The following is a 15772-nucleotide window of genomic DNA, read 5'->3' as shown; positions in this document are numbered from 1 at the left end:
TGAGCTTTTCACTTGGAGGGAATGAAAGGGTTTGAAATCAAACGTAACCGAGGTGGCATAAACTCGGGTAAACTGATGACGTTAGGAACTTTGCTGGGGATACAAGGCCCGGGCTTTGGCACCTGACAGAGGCAACTCAAGATCACCGGGAAAAGGTCTTTGTGATGCAGTCGACCCAACTTGACTGAGGACGATGATAAGTCACTGACCCCTGATAAATTGAATAGCTGTTTACCTTACCGCTTGCCTCCATTCGTTGATATACCTGCGCTGCTTTGTCTCATCCGCGCCTTCCCTTTAGTGATAAGGCAAATAACATAGGAAGGCCTGATTACGTCATTAACTCTGGAAACGCACGTGAGGGCACACTGTTCTGGACAGAGTATCGTTTATGCTAACTTGTCGACTCAACGGCAATGACTTGCGGCTTTTCGTCAAGGCTAAGCTCCACGTACGATAAAACAAAGAAATGAGAACATTTACAAACCACATATGTGTGGATTCGAGTTAACATCAGAGCGTAACGATGAAAATTAAACCTGCTGAAGAAAGCACATCTCTTCAAAATGATCGGAAGCGACTAACAAAGGAGTAGAGTTGAAGTAATGTTTGCTGAGAAGGGGTCGGGATATTTTTCAGTCCCTTTGTTCCAACACCTCCAGAGAGAACGCGCTTGAGAAAAGCTTGTTGCGACTGGACATGCGTCTGCCGTCTTTCATGTTTAATGAATGATGGTGATTTTGTGAAGGGAAACGCAAAGCAGGATTGTAAATTTATTTAGATAAAAAAAATTATGGGGATGCTTGAGCCTCTATAAGAGTGGAATGCGATAGCCTATTTCACATTTCACATAGATTTCACATTTTTTGGAGCTTTTGTTGCAGGTTCTGTGTGTGTTTGCGTCAGTTTATTTGCTATTGTCGGTGTACCAATCGCCATATTCGGACTGCTAACTGCAGTATCAGGTACCCGCTATGCTTTGACGGTGCCGACGTTTGCGTATATAACATTTTTTCTCTTTTTTGTTTTCTATTGTCTACCTAGGCTGCTGTCTAGAAACTAGGTTGTTCACAACTGGATGGGAAGGTTGTGATGACGTCAAAAGGGCAAGTTACCTCTCTCAACCAATCATTGATTCCCACCTGCTACGGGAGGCGGGTCTCTCAAAATCCGGTTGCCCGGTTGCCACCTGCCATTGTGGGCAGTTTGTGATGACGTCACCAGGTCACGTGACTTCTCTCGACCAATCAGGGCAGGTTGCGACGACGTCACATGGTCATGTGACCTTTCCTGTCCAATCACTAGATTTCGTGCATCGGCAGGGTTCTGGCGTGACGACAACAACAGTGCTATAGCGTTAAGGAATGTTCACTCGCTAAATAGCGTTCTTCTCGGCGCAGGGTTAGGGAGGAAAGTGGATAAAAGGAAAATTAGGGACGTATGGAGAAGGGACAGCTAAGGTTTGCCTGAGCACACGCTCACGACAGAGAGGCAAGGCTACAGACTTGGTGTGATGTCGCACGGGACGCCCATCAAGACCCTTATTTTGCTCAACTGCAAAATGTAGGGTAGTTTAAAGATTAAATAACAACGTTTGCTGAGAGTTTTAGGCTATTGAAACAGTGGATAACTTTTCGAAGGCAGTATTAAAGGCAGCGTATTTCTTTTAAAGAGTATACTAGTCCCCAAATGCGGCTAGAACCCAGAAAATTGAGTGTCCGAAAAAAAAGTAATATGAGTTATGTATCCTTTGCTGCCTCTACACCATCAGGTACTTTGTTTTCTTTCTGAGCATTAATAGAGCTCTGAAATGTTGCTGCGCTTTCGGTCATAAAAGGTTCAGATATAAGCAAGAGTACCTGTGTTACCACGTGGTGACCGAGAAAAATAGTGCAGTTCGCAGCCGATTCGCAACTGCGAGTCCGAAATTTATTTTCTATCCCGAATCTCATAAACACACACATTGTGAGGGACAGGACCCACAAAGGAAATTTCGCGACACGATTCAGGTCACTCCGAATACTTGAAAGGGATATTGCTTTCTGATCTCTATAGTAGGCGATCAGGAAGTCGTGTTTTGGGGAAACGAGGAAAGATATAGGATACACTCTTCCCGCTTTCACTGGAAAAGGAATTCAATGTTTATAGCCGAGTTCATGAAATATGCAGTACCCTAGTCAATACCTGAACAGCGATGCGAAACCAAGAAAGAATGAATAAATACTGAGTAGAGCAAGTCTTTGTTGTGCACTTCAGCTGAATCGTGTATGTCTAGAAGAGTGGTTGCAGGGAAGATGGGTTGACGTGTCACGCGTGAGGAACCAAGCCTGCGGAGACAAATCTGCATCTGCAGATGGAAGCGTGTTGCCGGACATAACCTCTCGACGTTGCTGCGACGAGAGCTGCGTCGAACAGGCACGGAGGCGGCTAAAGAAAGGACTCTTGGATAAAGGCACAACGACGTGCTTGCACTCGCTGGCTCCCCGTGAATTGGCTGCGGATTGCAAACGATATGCGCGAGTCGGAGGCACTTTGAAGATTTCGCACTTTTTAAAAATATCGCAACGAAATAAAACAGGAAAAGCACAGGCCGGACTTTCTCGAGCACACTCTTACAAAAGCTCAGCACATATGCTATAGTACAGCACCAATGGAGCCCTGGGAGCAGAGAGGACCGTTTATGCGAGACACGATACTAGGGAGTGAGAGGATGTTCCCTTGTAAGGTCGTGGAATCTCCTGAAGGGTTTGGCCGCCGTGGTGGCTGAGTGGTTGTGGTGCTCGGCTGCTGACCCCAAAGACGCGGATTCGTTCCGGAGCTGCGGCGGTCGCATTTCGACGGAGGCAAAATGCTATAGGCCCGCGTACTGTGATGTGTCAGTACACGTCAAAGATTCCGAGATGGTACAATTTATCCGGATCCCTTCGCTACGACAGCCCTCATAACCTCAGTCGCTGTGGGACGGTAAACCCTATAAAGCAGACTCCATCCTGAAGGGGTTACGCCTAAGCGGTAGCAAGATGTTACTTGTATTGGACTACTTTGATTTCTTTCTTTTGTTTCGCTTCCACTCAGAATTAATCTGCTATCTCAGCAGAGTTCGAGGCTACATGCGATGCTTCAGAATGCTTGGTTGCATTTTGAAAAAAGAATGAGGCTGGAAGAAGAGATCGGTCTTGGTAGTCTGGAAATTTTCTGTGAGAAAATAAAAATATTGTATTAAGTTTTTCGACTACGAAAGTTGAAGAAGTGAATTTTGCATATAAGGCTGCCCCCACTACTCTCTCCCCCTTTCACACAGCCACCCTCTGCAAGAGTTGCCCCGAATCCGCGACTGTGGCGGCGAACAAAGTGGACCTTCGATACTAAAACATCTTAATCGTATCTAGATTGCCGCTTTAACGGGGACTTGTCGCGACTGTAGGGGGCTGGCGTTGCATGTACAGTACGTGTTATACTTAAAGGGAACACGGCAACGTATGACCGCCGCACTTCACAAAACGCTGACGCTGAGAGCCGGTGACAATGAGCAGCAGCAGCCGCATGCGTGGAAAGAGCCGCTGGCTCTGCTTACTACGCATGCTCCCTTGCCGCCACTTCTCTCCGGCTATCTGCGAGAGCACTTCGCGAAGCTCGGCATCCACGTTTTGCTGTGTTCCCTCTAAGTATATACACTGGTGATTATTGCGAGTATTGTGAAATGTGATCATTATCACATTTTCACAGATCGTATCACAGCCATTTTTCATTCTCTTCATCCTACATCGGACCCGCCAATCGTATCTTTCCGCGCTTAGATCATGCTCTCAAAATTGGAACAAGCTACCAGGTGACATTGCTCTCACATTAGACCATGACGCCTTTGCGCAAACACTGAAGTGTTTTTTAGACATAAATTCAGAGTAGGAGGGCTCCATTGCTGTGTACGCTCAACTTGGAATTTTCTCGTCTAATCATTCTGTCGGCGCTTCTGGATTTGTTTTGTGTTTGCATGATTAAGTGCGAATATTATCGTTTATTTAAGACTGAACCCCCCCACCCCTAAAAAGGGCCCTTAGGGTATATGAATAAATAAATACTGTATGCAGCACGCCTCGCTTTATCGAGATGCCACCTGTGCCAAATTTTTCACCGTCCTACTGACTTCTCTGTAACGAGCTGCGTTTCCTCCGGTATGTATGATTTTAGCTCCGCACGCGTTCGTTTCGTTCTTCCGAATTGGTATCCTGCGCTAAGTTCTCCCAGTATTCAAGATGCCGGTGTGTCTTCTTGACGCGTGATTTTTTTATTTATGTTGATTCGGGCTTCCTTTCTTTAAAAAAAATTTAGAGACAGGGATTCACTCAGCGTTCACATGTTCGTTTTTACATGCAATAAAGGTGACCATCATATGCACCAGGATGCAAGCCGAACTTCAACAACGGTAGGCTAAAATGCCTGAATTTTAGGTTCTTTGTCGGTTACCGCGAAGTGGAGTCACCTTATGACATTCCCGAAAACTTAAAATATTCTCTCTTGGCAGAAAAAGACAAAGGTAAGGGACACACAACCACAAAAAAGGACAATTACCAAAACTTCATACTGAGCCAAACTTGCAAATTGAAAGGCCTTGTCCCACTTGTAAGGAAGACGGTCAACGCATGAATTCGAATCATTAGTGGCAGCAATCTGAGAGCAGTGATTACGAGGACGTAGTCAAAAGTCACGGCTAAGCTCTGTTAGCTCTTCGTGCTTAAGTTAACGGCATATTTGACATGTTTCCATTTCCTGTGGCAGAGGAAGTAGGAGTTCTTCATGGTTAAGTTAACGGCACATTTCAGATCTTTTCATTTCCTCTAGAGCAGGAAGCAGGCTGAATTTCCGCTTAATTAGCCACCGAGGCCTCGCAGTCAGTAAGCCTCAGTAAGCGATTTGCGGCTCTCCCAATTAGTAGCAACTTTCCTGCCATAGAAGTTATGTTTTTTTACTAATAGCTCGAAAAGTACGGATGGCGCGATCATGATTTTAGCAAGTAAAGACTGCATGGATGCATACTACGTGCATGTATTTTTCTTTTCTTTTACCCATGTCTATTTAATAATGAAAAAAAAAAAAGACAGACGAGCTCTTTGGGGATTAGTGTTCGCTGTGGAGATTTGCATAGCCGTCTGCCAAGCTAGTTTTTTATTTCCTGATTTGCAGCGCTCGCAGACAACGTAGAATTGCGCGACGGGCGAAACACAAGTTGTACTTGTCCTGTCTTTCCAAGTGATGAACAAGCAGATCTTCCACCAACATGTTACTCTCGTTAACTGAATGGTGATAACGATATATAGGCGGAGAAAGCCGTACGAAGCAACGCCGGTGTCGGTTCGCAGGTCGAACGTTCGTATAAGTGGGTCACGGCTGAGAGGAACATTAAGTACGCATCGTTATAGCAACTCCAGAAACACACATGATACCTTTCTTTTCAGAGACACAGAACCGCACGGAAAAACAGCCTGTTCCACGCTGTCGAGCTAAACACCTTGTTGCCTCAGGTTGTGGCGAATTAAATGTCTTGCAAATGTGGTTACATTTAGTGGCACATAAGACAGAAGGCTAATGGACAATTCGACGAAGCAGCATCGGGACAAGGTAGGCGCTCTTAAAATACACCAAATGAAGCTGACGCTTCTGTACTGAGTCGAGCATCATTAAGCCTGTCCCATATTGACCTAGTTAGCCACGGCCCTAATAATACTGAAATATTTCATTTGCCTTTGGATCATGCTTGTGACCGGGTCGTTTAAAATACTTCAATTGGTTACAGAACTTTCTGCGAAGTTTGATATGGGGGTTGAACCACACAGTATAAAAGAAAACACTGTCGGCACTTGGCATAACTCCTAACAATAGCAGAACACTTACATATCGAGGGGGGTTGCTGTGTTAGGAGTGTCGCGAAGAAAAAAGTTGAAGCGAAGAATAGCGCAAAATTTTGAAGTACAGGATGCTAATTTTGTTTTCCTGAAAAAAAAAAAAAAAGACGACAATTTAGACACAGGTATCGTGGTGTTGTAGTGTGATCGCGTGTTTTCAACGGGATAAAGAAAAAGGATGGTGATTTTCTAGACTTACTCAATGCGATGGGTGATGCCGAGACTCCTTCCTAGAATGCCGAGTATGTACTGCTTTCTTATCGAAGCGGCGCCACTGTGCGGTCCTTGTTGGTGACGTACTACAAAGCTCTCTAATAGCTTTAAGCGGAAACCTCGTGACCGGTAGAAATGCGCCAAAAGACCCCCCCCCCCCGACCCCCCCCCCCCCCCCCCGACCCCCCCCCCCCCCATACATGATAGTACAGTACAAGCTTTTGTTTTGTTTTACACTTGCCTCTACGTCGGGCGCACAGAGATAAGCTCAGTGAAGTATCCTTTTGTGCGGATTTACAATCGTTCAATAAGCTGCCATCATTCGCCGCGCATTAGTGGCTTCAACTTTCGGCCGCAGAGCCCAAGGTAGCGGTGTGGAATCCCGCCCGCGCCGGCCATATTTCGATGGAAGCAAAATGCAAAAGCTTGGGCTTGCTGTGCGATGTCAGTGCAAGTTCAAAAGCCCTTCACGGTCGAAATTAATACGACTGTCTCTGCTACGACTTCCCTCATTGCCCAATTGAGACTTCTGGAAGTTAAATTTACCATACTACCCTCATGATTGAAATGAGTTACCCTCATGATTGAAATGAGTATGCCATATACTATCACGAGAACCGAGACGTGATAAAAATAAATAAAAAAAGAAACGAGACGTCGGCCTCTCGGAGGGACAGTGTAGGATTGCTTATGTACCGGGTCAAGGAGATATTCGACAAGGCGGTGCTGTCGACCGAGAAGATTATCAATTATTTGGGGAACTCTTGCTTCCGCAGCGAGCATTCACTATGCGCTATGCTTAGCGCAGCCCCCGTACGTCCTGCTGAGTAATGAATGAAGAAGAGCGGCCGTACAACTCCGTGGACCGATGTATCATTTTTCTTGTCCGCAATCAGCGCTAATGGGCGGTGTGTTTCTGCTAGGTCTTCTTCTCATCTAATTACCTAAGTGCTCTGACTGATCCGGCATATATTACACGCGAATAAAATTCGGGGTCTAACAATGGCTTCAGGAATGCGGCGTTCTCCGCTTTTTCCTAATACGGCCCTCACTCTACTCGTAATCTGAGATTTCATCGGGCAGGAAGGGATAGCTATGCGTTGGAAGTGATTAGAATCTCAGGAAGTTCTTCTTTTCTGCCACCGAGCACTTGATAAATTTCAGACTTCTGTAGAGCAGCAACTATGCCTGCTGCACTAATCCAGTGGACAACTCCATCCTTAGTTTTCGTTCTTAATAAACAATCGCTTGACCGGTTCTTCGCGACTATGTAGCACAGTGAAAACTTTTCTGCCGCCACAACAGATTTTTTTTATAGTATTTTTCTTCAGCAACTTATAGAAACAACAAATTTTTGTAGTAACAACAGAATTTTTGGTACTATTGTGCCGTTCCTTCCAGTAATATAACTACGACAATATTCTAAAGGAAAATGCTACAGTACTCCAGAAAAATACTATAATACTGAAGAGAAATCTATCATTACGACAAAATCACGTAACATTCTGTCGTATTTTGAGCACGATTCTGTCATTTTGTTTTTCGATTGGGGGGCCAACACTACTTTCCTCACGGCGTCCGCTTAGCTGGTGTAGGCGGGTAGCACGAATTTATGCTTTCTCAAATCTCATCAACACGAGTTGAAGAAAGAAGTGGACTAACAAGTTCTTGGGAGCCCTTTCTCCTCCTCTGCTTGTCCTACCCTCTAAGCGCGTTTTCGCCTTTTTGAATCAAAAGCTGGTCTTTTCGGGGACGAACTGCACTGCCGAAACCGTTAGTCCTTTCTTAAGCTAAATGTGTAGGGAGCAATCGTTGTTACCCTAGAGATCTTCCCATAGGGCAGAACGCTTCATCCGAAGCGCGCTATCCACAACATTGTTTTTTTTTTTTATTACATGGAAGTACACTCACTATGAAAGGCTTCAAGCTCGACTTAACCAGGTCGCATCCCGCAACCCGTCATACTCTATCACGCCAGCATAATTTACAACCTTCCGAATGCGTGGTGTGCATAAGAATGATGGAACATTTAAGCTCAGCCTATTCGTCATTTATCAAACGTGTTGCTATTATTCGTGTAACGTACGTGTGTGTTTTATTCTTATACGCTTGCGTAGCAGGCTTTGATTAGCCTTAACCCCTTCGCGACGCGATTATAACGGCGTTCTCTGTAAAAAAAAAAGCGAAAAAAAAAAGTGTGTTCAAGCCGTGTGTGTGTGTTGACGCACATTGCTTCGCAGCCTGGGCTGCAGTGATCGAGGCGACGTTCACTCGAGGTGTCGCGACGCCGTATCGGCGCGGGGTCTTCTTTCCTCGCGTCCTCGTCCTTCTTGCGAGCACGGTGATACTTCGCTGGGCTGTGTCGAGTTGCGGCGCCGTGATGACGACCGGCCGTTTGCCAGTTCAGAGCCCTGCTTTGCTACTAGACAGTATAGAACTATATACTTACATATTTTAGATTGAGGCATAAAAAATGAATAAGAAAAGCAAGCCTCTTCCGCAGCGCTAAAGTATCATCGGTATAATCTCAATTTTAGAATAAATGATGAAGCCCATGGGAAATAAAGATTTTGCCCCCCGTGGGTGGAAAGAAATTAACTTTGAAGTGTTACTAGATCGACCCATAGCCGGAAGAGCGAGCCCAGGGAGACTCTCCTGATCTCCCCTGGGAAGTAGCAGGTTGGGGTGGGATTTGGGAATGAGATATGGGAAATATGGGTTGGGTTATGGGAATCAGGAGGGATTGGGGACAGCGGAATTTTTTCTGTATTTCTGATCCGTTTGAGTTCCTTTCCAGGTTTCCGTAGAGGCCGAGCACTAAAATTTCAACCGATAGTATGGCCCTGGGCCTCCAAGTGTACTTTCATACCACAGAGAACGTTTGCCGGGGCCTCCTACCGCCCAAGAGAAGGTAACCTAACAGGGACTTTAGCGAGATCCCCTTCCCCAAGCCAGGTTCCGGCACCACGACCGTCCAAGAGTACTTAGATGGCAGAGTTTTCGCGCCACCTGTTCGATGCTTCAGTTCTTACTCCAGTGTACTCACACACAGCAGGAACCCTTTTGCGATGTTGGCAGCAACGAAACGAAATCACGCGTATCCTTCATAAGCACTACACAGCCCACTCCTGCACGCGTTTCAAAAACCGCCGCATACATATCGCCGCATTCTCAGTTTTTGATTCCTCCGATGTCGCTAAGCCTTTCTCCAAACGAAAGTGTTGGCCTCCACACTTGTAGCTACGGTGTTCCTGTTCATGAACAACTTTACCTCAATATTTGTGTTACTTGTTGCGTACTCTCAAGGATTTCGATTACATAAGGCCACAGTTTCATAACCAGCAAACATGCCGTCACCTTTCGCGACTTCCTATCGAGGTTAAACATTTAGCCTTTCAGGTCTGCCACAGGTCTGCCTTGTCCCGCATTTAGTCTTAACGCTGCCCGAACTTTATCCGCGGAGACTGACGGTCGTCGCTACTCCCTGAAAAGGGCGAAAAATCGCCTAGAGGATACATATTGCAAAAAGCCTACGGCATTGCATCACACTGTGTTTTGGAGAGGCACATCAAAGATGACGAAAAGCAGGCATGTAGGTAGGCGCCACGGTGTCTCAGTTGTTGTGGCGCTCGGCTCCTGACGCGAAAGACGCGGGTTCCATCCAGGCCGCGGCGGCCGAATTTCGATGGAGGCGAATTCTAGAGGCCGCTGTACTGTGCGATGTCAGTGCACGCTAAAGAACCCCAGGTGGTCGAAATTTACGGAGACCTTCACTACGGCGTCCCTCATAGCCTGAGTTGCTTTGGGACGTTAAAGACCCATAAAAAAAAAACGCAGCACCGTAGTCTGCACTTCTAAGTGATAAATCTGCTCTCACATCTGAAACTTTCGGCGACACGCGTAGATGAAGCGGAAAACGGAGAGTCTATTCTCCTCTCTCAACCTCTTTCCAACTCGCCCTTGTAGTAGAAGCCATTCGCTTTTCCGCGTTTCTGGAGAATCAAACACGGTGAAACCTTTCATGACCCATAAAATAAGTTCTCTCCAGTTTTTGTTTGTCTTCCATGTTAGTAGAAGATCACTAAAACTTCGTCGTCTGTCACTTAGAGCTTTTGCGAGAGGTCAAAAAGCTAGGGGAACTTTCGCGTTTTCAAATGAACCGAAACCGTGAAAATGCCGTGCTTGATACCGCTATATTTTCCCCGACGCAGTTAATTAGCAACGCAGTTATGCTTTCCTCGGGCACAACATTCCATACTGCGATGACCTTTTCAGCTGCATGAATGACGGGTCTTACAATTCACTCGTTTTGATGCATTCGTTACCATAACTCGCAAGTGCTCGAAGCCGCTGGAGATCTGCAGATCCAATTATTCTTGTGTACAGAGCACGCATGCACGCAGTATTGAGCTGAGAGGAAAACAATATATGACAGTTACTGCGGTTTTGGAGATACATACTGCTGCGCATACGAGTATGTATTTGACTGAACTTTCCGCTTAGTTTCATTTGCGAGACCCGACAACTGAGGTTCTCTTCGTTTAGCAGAGCTCAGCTCGATTCCTTTAACAGACAGAGTGTGGTTAAGTAAAGTGGAATAGTCAGAACGTCAGGAAATTTCGACACTGCAGCCTTCAAAGAACCGAAATCTATCTGATTTGCATATTTCTGTAAAAATTTTATTAAAATAAAAAAGTTCAGCGAGGCATGAATCAGCCACCGCAGTTGGTGAGTGGTTAGTGCGCTCGGCTACTCACTCCGGCGGTCCAGTTTTGATGGAGGTGATGTCTGTGTGACGTCAGCGCAGGTTAAAGGACCCCGGATGAATTAAATTAGTCCAAAGCCCTCCACGATGGCGGCACAGTTGAAACAGTAAACCCAAAAACTTGAAATTTTTTGCAAGACTTGAATCAGATGAATTGCCGCGTCTAAAACAGGAATCAGTATGGCCTATACGGTCTTACAGGGGCACTTCCGACAAGCACGAGGGTCTTGGGCGTATTGAAGCGCGTCGCTCGGAATCATCACATAGCGACGCGCATGACTCCCAGGGACCATTGCATGTCATTTTCCCCCTGAGAAAATGACAAAGGATATCCGCTGGTCATCGCTCGACATAGATACCTTCTAAACAATGAATTCGGCATAGGAAAGCACCCGTTCGCGCACAACTATATAGTCCTGCAGGTGCCAGCGAGAAGTTTGAATGAAACTAGGAGTAAATAAAAAAAAAGGCTGTGATTTAGCGAAGGCGAGCAAATGTTTCCCCAGTTCATTACTGGCATTCCGTACCGACCTGAAAAATAACTCTTCTAGTGAAGATATCTACACAGCAGCGCTATAAAGAACTTGGTAATGTTCGTAAAAATGGCGCTGCAAACCTTGCTAAATCTGCTTCCTTCAGTGGGCGTATTCTGTCGTTGGTTGTGATAGAGCAGAGTTTAAATAACCACGCCTATTCAACAGCCAATGAATGAATCGAGATAACGCGGTTGTGTGGTTTCACTCGTATTTGTCGCCACGTGGAGGAGAAATTTTCGTTCACGAGTGGATTTATAGTAAAAGCGTGACGACATCCGTGGCGCTCACAGGTTTCTGACGTCTCCCGAACCACGTGTTTTCCACACCGACATTGACTGTGCCGCAGACCACGAGCGTGTGTTATCGCATTTCATTTGTAAAGTAGAGCGCACGTGGTACAAGTGACGCTACCCTTTTTCTGTCCATCAACGTGCGGACCGTTCTCCGGTGCGTTTACCGAGCCTTTGTCAGCCGCCCGCGCACATTTACACGACACTAACCGACTAACCCACGCAGGCGGAATTGGCGTGATAAGAGCTGGCGACCGTACCCTGTGCGTTTCCAGTGACTCTGATCGGTCAATGCGCGTTAGGGAATAGAGATCTTCCGCAGTCCCCTCGTATTATCGGGCCTGTTGTTGCATGAAGGAGTAGGATTAAACGACGGTAACAAGCCGTCGTTTTCAATGACATAGAGTCGATTGTAGGCAGCGCGGCTCTGTAGGCGTCGAGCACGTGGATCTACAGCGCGAGAAACACAGATAAAAAAAAAGAAGTTTAAGCTGATTCTATCGGCGCTGAAGTAGTATACAGTTTTTCGCCTTAGAAAGACCGCGTAAAGATGAGATTCTTAACAAAACAAAACAAAACAAACTGTATTGAGGCCTGTAAAGCGACGCGTCTATGGAGCAAGGGCATTTTATTACCAGAATTCCAAACAATATTTAGCGCACGAAATAGATGACTGAACGTCCGTAAACTTTTTTTTCGGCGCTTAGAGCTTTGAAGAATTGACAAATTCATTCTAGATCATCGGCCAGAAGAGTAAGAGTTGGAACTTTAGCGCTTCTTGCGTCAGCTTTTCACATCTTCGGTCATTTGCGCGTTTCATTGTGGGTGTTTTTTTAACTGGGTCCGGCTTCACTAACAGTGCAGTAGTAGAGTTTTGGAACTTATGTGAAGCGAATGTGAAAGTGCAGGAGTTGAAAACTATTCATAAATAAAGAAAGCATCAGTTTCAAGCAATACTCCCTCACTCTGTGTGGCGTCGATCAAAAAGCTCAACAACAACTCGCATAGAGCTGGTTTCGTTCACAACATAAGCTACTTGCCTCAAGCGAGGAACGGCTTCGGCTCGGTCTGCCCCGCTTAGCGTGCCGTCTTGCGGTTCTTGCCATTTTCTTTCCCACGGTCACGGCGGGGCCAAGAAATGCCAATGCGGACCCGGCTGAAGCCGCACGCTGCGAGCGTCTTCTCCGCAAGTTAAGCGATGTGGTGCCGGGGACCTGACTTGTCTGTCCTCAGCTCCTCTATTCTGAGCACGTCGCTGTGTTAGGCGAGTGATCGGAAGGCCTTCGCTCATTTTAGTGCTTCCAATTTCTGCCAGATTTCTGCTGTATTATACAGCACAGAACTGGGCGCTGTGCTGGGCCGTGAGAAATGTTTTCTGGTCTCAGAGCGTTTTCGTCTTTGTACTTCTTTGCCGCGTGGCAGAGAGAAACATTCCCGACTCGTTAGTGACTGTTTGCTCACATTCCGGTGGAAGCCCCGAGCGAGCTCCGTTCGAACTGACTTAATAATAATAATAAAAAAGGAAGTCGGGAAAACTAGGGACATGTAGCTCGCTAGTAAGCCTGTTACAAAGGATAACGAACTGTTTTCTTTCTCCCTGTGCATCAGGAGAAATAAAATAAAATTAAGCATGAAGATTTTCAACTTGTATTTGCATCACTTCTATCAAAGCAAGTTCCCAATGAATTGTGGTCGACTGCACTGGAATGATGTAGTCAAGTTTCAGACCGGCGTAAGGAAGACCGCGCACTATTGAAAGCTATATATCGATATCAGTGGAGCGTTCCGCTGGCTGTAAAACTTGTCTTTCAATTTTTCTTTTTTATAATCTATAACGGGCGTTTGAATATTTTCTCCTCGCTCGATGATGACGAACAAGCTTTGAAGTCTGGTTGTGATTTCTGGTGGGCCGTGGTTCTACACTAACCACAACTAAGCTCTCATTTTCCACTTGAAGTAATTCTTGGCTAGAAATGCTTGATTTTCCCGCCGTTTATTTGTTTTCTGATACCAATGCGCTTACTTATTCGTCTATTACAATAAGGTGACATTTGTTTTTCAGAGATATCCTAATATATTCGTGATGCGGTGACTGGGAAATATGCGAAAGTGCTATCGCCTCAGAAGACTAGATATCGAACTGCAAAGTGTCCTTCGCTTTTTCGGGTAGTACCACACTCTATAATCAATCACACGTTGTCCTAAACGGGATTAGCAAGTCCCAATAAACGACATGCTGAATTTTCGCTTCCAGTAACTTCGGCGGTTTTCTAATTGCTTAGTTATTTTATAAAGTGATTTCAGCGAGTAAGTTTTCCACCAGAACCACCTACTTGACTGCAACATTTTTTTTCTATTGGTTCAGAATGTGTCGTTTTTATTTCTATCCATTAAATGAGAGTAAATGTGCAAATGAAAACTCTGGGAATTTACGTATACGCTACGCTTGTTGATTTTCCCTAAGTAATAGTATTGAATAAATGAATAATTCTTGGGATACCACACTAACGCCACAGCATGGTAGACGCGGATTACAACCTCACACACCAGCGACGACAAGATGAAGTGGTGGAGAAGCATTAACTTCGTCACTGACTAAACTTAACGAGATGTTCAAGTCCGCAATAAAGCTTGGTGCATTTAAGAAATGACCCAGCTCGCGGTAATGCCGCGTACCAGATGCTCTAGAAAAGGGCAGAAATAGTGATACACAAGCCCTCAAAACACCTTAGGCCACTCTCTACCAAAACACAAAGTCGAAAAAGAGAACCCATTGAGTACTTGACTTTAATCAGATTAAACACAGTCATTCACGTATGATTGAAAAATTTGCACTCTCTGTAGCTCACCGATGTACGAGCCATTCCTTTTCCAGTTGCGTCCTTACCAATTCATCAAAATTACAAGTCCCATCGGCTTACTGTTCTCTTATCGTCGCTTTTCTTTCTCTAAAAACAAACCTGGTATAATTTGTACAACGTTGACCAAACCACGGAGGACTAGAGGAACTTTTCAAGTAGTGCCTCAGCAAATCTCGGCCTTACCGTTGTAGCAAAGTCCTATTCCCCTCACTCTTTGTTTTTCGTCCACTAATATCTTTTTCTGCTCCCACTACCGTCGGAGAAAAAAAAGAGGTCAAGGGAAATCAAACGCTATCATGTAACAAACCCGGCAAAAACGATGCTCCGAACGTGCCGAACATGAAAAGGCAGACATCTAAGAAGGTAGGCAAGCGCAGAAACCCAACAATCGCCACCACAAGGGTTGCTCAGGCCAGAGTCACTCACCTGGAGAAGAGTTAGCGCTGGCGGAAAACTTTCTTCCCGGCGCCCACAAGTCAGCGCAGGGAAGCCGGTGCGAGGAAGCCGGGCTGGGACCTCCGCAGAAGGAGGAAGGGTGCGTTCCAGAAGAGAAGGGGGCAGCAACAGGGAGATCGCCCGTCGACGAAGTCGACAACCAGTGTCCAGAAGCGGTTTCTCAAAAGTTCGTGGTTTGGCGCGCTCCGGCGAACCAAGACGAGTGGCGGGACAATTGGAAAGTAAACTCGCCGACAGAGAACTTGCTGCGCACAGGTTCGACGAGGTGGAGGGGGTCCCGCCGGCGCCGCGCGCGAATGTCCCGGCCCGATGCGGAGCAGATCACCACGCCGCGCTCAAAAAGCGGGAGGCAAGAGATTTTTCGCACCCGAGTGTGGCCGCTGCAGCCGCAGTCCGAATCCCGCTCACCGGGGCTGCCCTCTCTAATAAAGCTCGCTTTTTATTGGCTGCGTAGGAAGGAGCGCTCCGCGCATGCGCCCAGGTCGCTCCGCGTGCGCCCCCCTCTCCTCCATGCCTCTGCTGCTTCCCTTCTCGTCGTCCCTTCGTACCTCTCTTCTTCCTCACGTCCCGCCGATGCTGTGCCCGCTCCTTCGTTCTATCCCTGTTGTCTTCGCCCTTTCCCGGCGCCTCCGCCATCTCCCTTCCTTCACTGTGAGGCAGCTGCTTGTTCTCCGCCACTTTCTCCCCATGTTACGGTGCCATCCCTAGGCGGGGAAGGGCAGTTGGGTGGTGAGGATATTGGGGACAAAAA

The 15772-nt window shown here is 46.4% G+C and overlaps 1 protein-coding gene across 1 annotated transcript in view; it reads right to left on the bottom strand.

Annotated features, from left to right (window-relative positions):
• Positions 1–15419, bottom strand: part of Dh44 (corticotropin-releasing diuretic hormone 44) — a 154059-nt gene extending 138640 nt beyond the window's left edge. Inside the window, exon 1 of the mRNA XM_089570461.1 lies at positions 14992–15419. The gene's annotated coding sequence lies outside the window, so the exon portion shown is untranslated. The remainder of the gene's footprint in view (positions 1–14991) is intronic.
• Positions 15420–15772: the final 353 nt, after the last annotated feature.

Source organism: Amblyomma mixtum, chromosome 2 (genome assembly GCF_055824585.1).
Source record: "Amblyomma mixtum isolate Tamu chromosome 2, ASM5582458v1, whole genome shotgun sequence".
NCBI classification, from domain to species: Eukaryota; Metazoa; Arthropoda; class Arachnida; order Ixodida; family Ixodidae; genus Amblyomma; species Amblyomma mixtum.
The sequence above is the reverse complement of the archived record's forward strand: the minus strand, read 5'-3'. Positions and strand labels throughout refer to the sequence as shown.